This window comes from Arachis stenosperma, chromosome 2 (assembly GCF_014773155.1).
Source record: "Arachis stenosperma cultivar V10309 chromosome 2, arast.V10309.gnm1.PFL2, whole genome shotgun sequence".
NCBI classification, from domain to species: domain Eukaryota; kingdom Viridiplantae; phylum Streptophyta; class Magnoliopsida; order Fabales; family Fabaceae; genus Arachis; species Arachis stenosperma.
The window spans coordinates 111,445,448-111,452,360 of NC_080378.1; the positions used below are offsets into that span (position 1 = coordinate 111,445,448).

At 32.4% G+C, this 6,913-nt stretch overlaps 1 pseudogene; it reads right to left on the reverse strand.

Annotated features, from left to right (window-relative positions):
* Window positions 1-1,149: 1,149 nt before the first annotated feature.
* On the reverse strand, window positions 1,150-6,523 carry LOC130960373 (methionine aminopeptidase 1A-like; annotated as a pseudogene).
* Window positions 6,524-6,913: the final 390 nt, after the last annotated feature.

The window sequence follows — 6,913 nt, forward strand, 5'->3', positions numbered from 1 at the left end:
CGGCGCTGACGACGACTCGAAGAGAGAAGAGAGAAGATAGAACACAGATACTGAGAATAAACGACGGGGAGAAAGAGCCTAATAGCGACGCCGGGAGATAGGCTGAGATTGGCAACGAGTGCCGGATTGGACGGCGACGGTAATGGCAGAGACCAAAGAAGAGGGAAACAGGTGGCAGTGGCTTTGTGGATAGATTGAAAAGTGCGATGAGAAATTAGGGTTTTATTAGATGAATTTTAAAAATATTTGTGGTAGAGTTAAGAAAATTATTATTATTATTAAACCCCCAATATGAGGTACATTTACAAATTATTTTTGTGCATATTAAAAAAGTTCAAAAGAGTTGAGCTTACTAAAGATAGACACTTATTTATTTTGTATTAAAAAGAAGTGATTTTTTATTGTATTTTGTTATTTATTTATTATTTCCCTTTTCTTGGGATTGCATTTTTCTTTTAATTATTATTATTTTCCTTCCTTATTGGTAATAGTTTTTTGATCCGTTGACTGAGACTCTCTTAATTGGCAAAGCCAGCTGAAGTCACGTGGCAAAAGTGACAAAATATATAAATAAAAGGAAAATAATTCTAAAACCTAAAACAAAGGAGGATGATTCTTAAAAGATTTAAGACAAAGGCAGCAAGAAACTTAAATTAAAGGAATAATGTAACGCACAAGTTAGAATTTGAAGCCCTATACTTTGAATTGATGAAGCATTTTTTACTAAGACAAAATTTGTGATTAATGTTAATGATCCAACTTTCTGAAAATTTTGATATATTATTTTATTTTATTGTCAGAGATATATTAAGAAATAGCATGTTTGTTGTACATTTGAATAGGCTTTGTTGGAATCAAGTCAAAGGTTTTCCTCTGAGAAAAACTGCTTCAAATGATATATGAACTTCAATCTTAGAATAGAGGAGAGAGATTCAACTACCAAGTTTTAGCATTTTTGAAAGAAATAAAATAAAATAATTTCTTATTGAAATTAATTTCATTATTTTTTTCAACTAATCATTTCTTTATATGTATATTGATCACTACAGATCTGTCTATTTTTATTGTCTTGATTATACAAAACAATAAATAACATGAATTAAACAAGCTGAAAAATATGTTACTTGTGGACTTGATACAAATACCCCCAAAAATTAAATAACATGAATTATGCAGTAGAATATATCATTTATTAGACTACTTATGATCTAACTATTTTATTGATTACAACAAATAAGCTGAAGAAAAGAACATAGGACAAGATTATTAAAAATGACTAACATTTAATTATACAAAACAAACATTATATTGTCAAAGGGGTTTGGAAGAATTCAGTCTATGTTGAACTTTATGATGAGTTACAAAACATGATCCACCAAAAAGAGGCAAGAAGTGAAAGGGCAATGAAATGTTGTCTAATGTTCTATTCATTCTATGCATTTTTTTTCAGAAAACTGCCACAAATTTCATGATTTCAACCATGAAAAAACATTGGGTGATGTCTGCAACCTCCCTGTTAGGACCTCAACACCAGTGTCTGTCACCTGAAAAAAAAAAGGGGTTAAAAAATGGTTAATTTAACTACAAAATACATAGCCTAAGGTACTTAGGAAAAGCGATACAAAAGTGTCATAAAGCCATAAATTCACCAACATAACAAATTATAAGTGGCCATGGAATTAAAGCACTAACATATCATTGTACTGTGTACTCTGATATCCAATACCATATAGGAGTTTGCAAAGATTTAGTCAAGGACATGTAAAAAATTGTGTCACATTGATGTCATGATCTTTGAAGGAGGTAAGTACAAAGAGAAAGGAACTGCTATTGTCTTTCTAGAAAATTTCTTTAAAAATTTAATGATAAATTACATTAACTTCCCCCAAGGTTAGAGAATACTGCACATATATTTGTTCATTTGTAAAGTATACACTATCTTCCCTAGGGATTTGTGGATACTCGGTATGTTCGTGTATTTTGCGAAATGGGACAATGACTTCCTTAGATCACTTTTAAGCATAATAAATCAAAAGGTATGGAGAAATCAATGTAATTTACCCTTTTTTTTTCAGTTGGTAACTTCCAGCACTTGTAAGACCATTTTCTTTCAGGGTGGAAAAGAACAAAGATACTCAAACTGTGTGGCTTTTATATGCATCTATCATTAGAATCCAGGACTAAAGAAAGATGCACTTACCAAAAGAGTGTGCTCAAATTGAGCATTTCATTTACCATCTGCGGTGACAGCAGTCCATCCATCTGGCCACATTCGATCACGCCAGATACCTAACGAAAAAACCAAATCAGAAATATGACGTTTATCCATGTAAGTAATCGATTTAAACCTTTTAGAAACATACCTGCGTTGATCATTGGTTCAATTGTGAAGGTTTGTCCAGCCTTCATAATACCAACTGCTTTATTTCCTGCAAGTGGTTAAGGTTCACTACATTTGATTTCATTGCAATCATGGTTGGTTTTTAACAAACAAATTGGAGGGATAGGGGGAGAAGCTAGAAACCAAGACATGCAGTGTTAAAAAACAGCTTTTGTTAAATCACTTTTTTCTTGCAGTGCATTTAAACCATGAAAAGGATACTTCCATAATGAGGAATGTTTGGTGCACAATGAAAGAGCTCTCCAATTCCATGACCACAGTATGATTTTACCTAAAGGGGCAAGGGAGAATATCAGTAACTAACAAACTAGTAAACAAATCTGTTGTGCAAGAAAGAAAATTAATTGTAAAGGAACAGAATGCAATACCACTGAAAAGCCTGACATAGTTGCATGACGGTTGATAACTTCACCAGTTTCCCGGAATCGTACTCCGGGTTTTACTGAAATTGATAAGAAAGGAAAAATCAGAATATATATATTACTCACTAAATATCAATAAGCAGCTAATATGATATTATTTGATATCACTCATTAAAACATATCCTTCTGAGTTCTGACTTTAACCGAAATTTATCATTGAACTGAATTTACAGTTAGTGTATGAATTGACAATGAAGCTTTGAGATGATCAAACTTGAGTAGAAATACAATGGTAATATACCAATAGCTATTGCCTTTTCAAGGCACTCATATGTGCATTTGACCAGCTTCCGAGAGTCTTCAACAACATTTCCCACGAAGTACGTTTCGTTGAGATCACCTGCATTAACTCAACACAGAAAGACAAGTGTCATGTATAACTTCAACTCAATAGTGTACACATATATAAATATACATTAATCCACTCACCATGTACACCTTTATAGTACACAGTGACATCAATATTTACAATGTCTCCATCTTCAAGCTTCCTGTAAAATGACATTATCAAAAGAAAATCTCAAGTTGAAATAATTGTCAAAATAGCTACACTTGCACTACTTGAAATGTAAATTACCGATACGGCATTTCAAGAGAAATATTTTCCATTGGATTATAATAAACTCTTTCAAAACAAATGTTACTTTTGACCTTTTTTTCCGGTACATTGAAAAAATCAATGTATATGTATATCCAGATACATTGACATTTCAATGTATCAAGAAAGTGATAGTGACGTTTATGTTAAAATGAAGGCAGACGTCAGAAGATCTATTACTACAATCCGGTACTGGTAAGTGGTAACAAAGAAAAACTGTAAAAAGGATAAATAAGAGAAAATCACAGAACAGTCTACCTTGCATCAGGAATTCCATGACAGATTACTTCATTAACTGACCTGTTAAACAGAGCAGATTTCATTGTTAACAAATACCTGGGTCAATCTGAGAAGAATAGAACATGAACAGAAGGAAAATACCTACGTGCAGCAAGATTTAGGGAAGAAATGATAATTGAGAGGTGATGGATATCCTCCTGCATAAGTAGAAATTTGGTGGCAAACATCCATCAGCGCTAATTATTTAGTGTAATTGGCAATAGCAACAACATCAATAAATGAAAAAGTGTGTCTCTAGAGCATGTGATTATAATAACTATAATAATAAGTAATAACAGTAACAGAAGATTTTGAAAATGGAACTTGGCAAACAAAAGTAATACCTGCAGCAATAGTTGTGTCGTGAACAACTTTGTCAATCTCATCAGTTGTCACACCAGGCCGAACAATACAAGCAGCCACATCCAAAACCTCCCTTGCAATCTACAAATTAATATGATCGAGAATAAATTAAGATAGCAGAGGAGCCAAATAAAACTCCAGTACCACAAAAATCTATGAAAACTAAATGCCATAGAAAACGTGAAGAATTTACCTGACATGTTTCTCTCATTTTCGCAATTAGATCTGGAGATTTAATCTACATATTAAAATCAGTTAGAAGAGAGACTAAATAAAAAAATATAAATAATCTCCAACTTTATCCTACATTGATTTCCTACATGAAAAACTAAAAAACTACCCACCTCAACAGTATGCTGGAAGTCACTATTAGGCTCAATTTTGGGAATTCCCTGGAAATAGAAGATAGAAACAATTTAGAAACAAATAAACCCTGCTATCAAATTATTGGCTATCACATAAACTGTAGTAAAATGAGTCAAATAAAAAAATGCAGGAAATTAAATAGGAAGAACTCAGGTAACTCGCATCATCTGCCCAGTCTGGTTTATCAATATTAGCCGGAACAATGCGTTTAACAGATATGGGATATGGCCGCAACGTCCTTACAAAAGCATAAATGAAATTTTGCTTTCAACAAAAATTGAGTTCATTACAAACATAAGATAAAGTGCTGAAAAGAAAATGTGTGTTAGCTGTAAACTGCTGCATACATCTACAATGCCAAAAATACATAAGATAAATGAAAAAGAAGGTGAACATGGGAAAAAAAAAAGGATTTGAAAAATGCTTAAACAGCATCATATCCTTGCAAATAAGTAACAATGAACATAAGTTTCTGATCAATCATCATTAAATTAAGATGCATACATTCCACAATATGAAGCGATTCAGTGTCCTAGAAATTACCCAGTCCAATCAAAGTGAGGCATCTTTGGAGTTCGTGACTGCCCTCTCTTCAAGCAGTATAACCAACTTTCACCAGGTGAGCTTGACTCCTGCTCACCTGGAGTGCCCATGCCAGGTGAGGATAGCTTCGCCTTCACATGCACCGACTTGTGCGAGCTCCACAAAGACTTGAAACAATCCTGGGAGCTGTCAAGAGATATCAAAATAGGCTCCAATATGAACAATATATAAAGGACATTGATACATCAATTAGTAAAGTTTTATGTGATGCAACCATTGTACTTTGTAAATGTAACCTATAAGCTCTAAAGCATGGCCCTCCTAAATGGTTGTTGTATCTGTAAACTCGTTTGATACTTGTGTACTCATTCGTCTAACTCTAAATATTACTATTGTAACAAAAACAACATATATCTAACTACAAACTATTCCTGAAAAAAGTCAAAACCTTGTACCTAAACCATTGATAATCGATATAGTTTTATCTCATATCATTTGATATGATTTTGCTCAAAAATTATGTTTATTTTATAATTTAATTACTTTTCCTTCTCACACTCATAGCCTATTTTTTGTAAAATTTTGTACCTCATACTCATATTGTATCACGTGGTGTTACCTATGCAAAATAGTCCATAAAGATTCCAACTCTATACTTGGTTTTAGTCTTCATATCATTTTATAATTGTGCACAGAAATTTAATGGATAATAAAATAGACATCAAATCATTGACAAAAATGAGAAAAAAAAAATCACAGACCAGAAAGTAGAACCTTCGCGAGGAAGCTTCAATTCAATGCACTTTGGACACCTGAGCAAAAAGAATAAAAATAAAATAAAATACAATAAAAATTACGAATTTTACATAAACATCTATGCATAAGGGCATCCCTATCTGGTTACAACATGATCATCCCAAACCTCCTAAACCAAATTGCAAGACTAAACCCAAAAAAAAAAAAAAAAACTGTAACTTTCACCACCCAATTGATAAAAAACTCAACCTTCCACTGTTTTTCAACATCATAGCACAGTAAACATAACAAATTAGGCACCACTAAAAAATTTCCCAAACTACTCTAATAATCCAAAAACTACCCAAAATCAATGCTGTCATCAGCAACAGCAGCTACAGCTGAAAACTTCAAAATTCCACTTTGATCAAATCCAAAAACTAAGCCTTTCCACATATATCAAACGTTATTCAATGCGAAAACAGCATACCTCAATCCAAACAAGATTAAATTTTCAGAAGTTCTTGCAAAATATATGAACAAGTACACAGTAAAATTAGAGAGAGAGAGAGAGAGAGAGAGAGAGAGAGAGAGAGAGAGAGAGAGAGAAGAGTTTAAGTACTGAAGATTTGCAGGTTTTCCACAGTTAGCACAAGAAAGTGCATTTTCAGAGACATCAGATTCACCAGCCATTTTGATTTCACCAACACAAAGAAGAAGAAGGAGGTTCAATCTGTTTTCTGATGCTGAAGGCTATGTCTTTTTCTAATTGCTACTGTGCTAGGGTTCAAGAAAATCAAGAAATGGTAAAAACTTAGACCAAAAGGAAGAAAAATTACAAGAAAAGTATTATAATAACTTCGCGGGTAAGAAAATGGTGCCTTTGGATTTGGGCTTGTTCGGTTCGTTTTTATTGGCTCACCCGTTTTTTATTTGGTATTGTAGGCCCATCAATAACGAAGCATACGGCCCAAAATATTGGTAAACCACCAATTTTGCATCCAAATTATTAAAATGCTTAACCATAAAAATATACTCATTTTAAAATTTGATAAAAATATATAATATTAAATATATTATCAAAAAGTGGTTTAAATATTAAATTTTGATATATTTTTTGCAAACATCATTAAAAAAAGATAATTTTATCTTTAAAATTTAGTGATTTTATGTCAAGTATATTTTATTTACGATTTTTTAATCAAT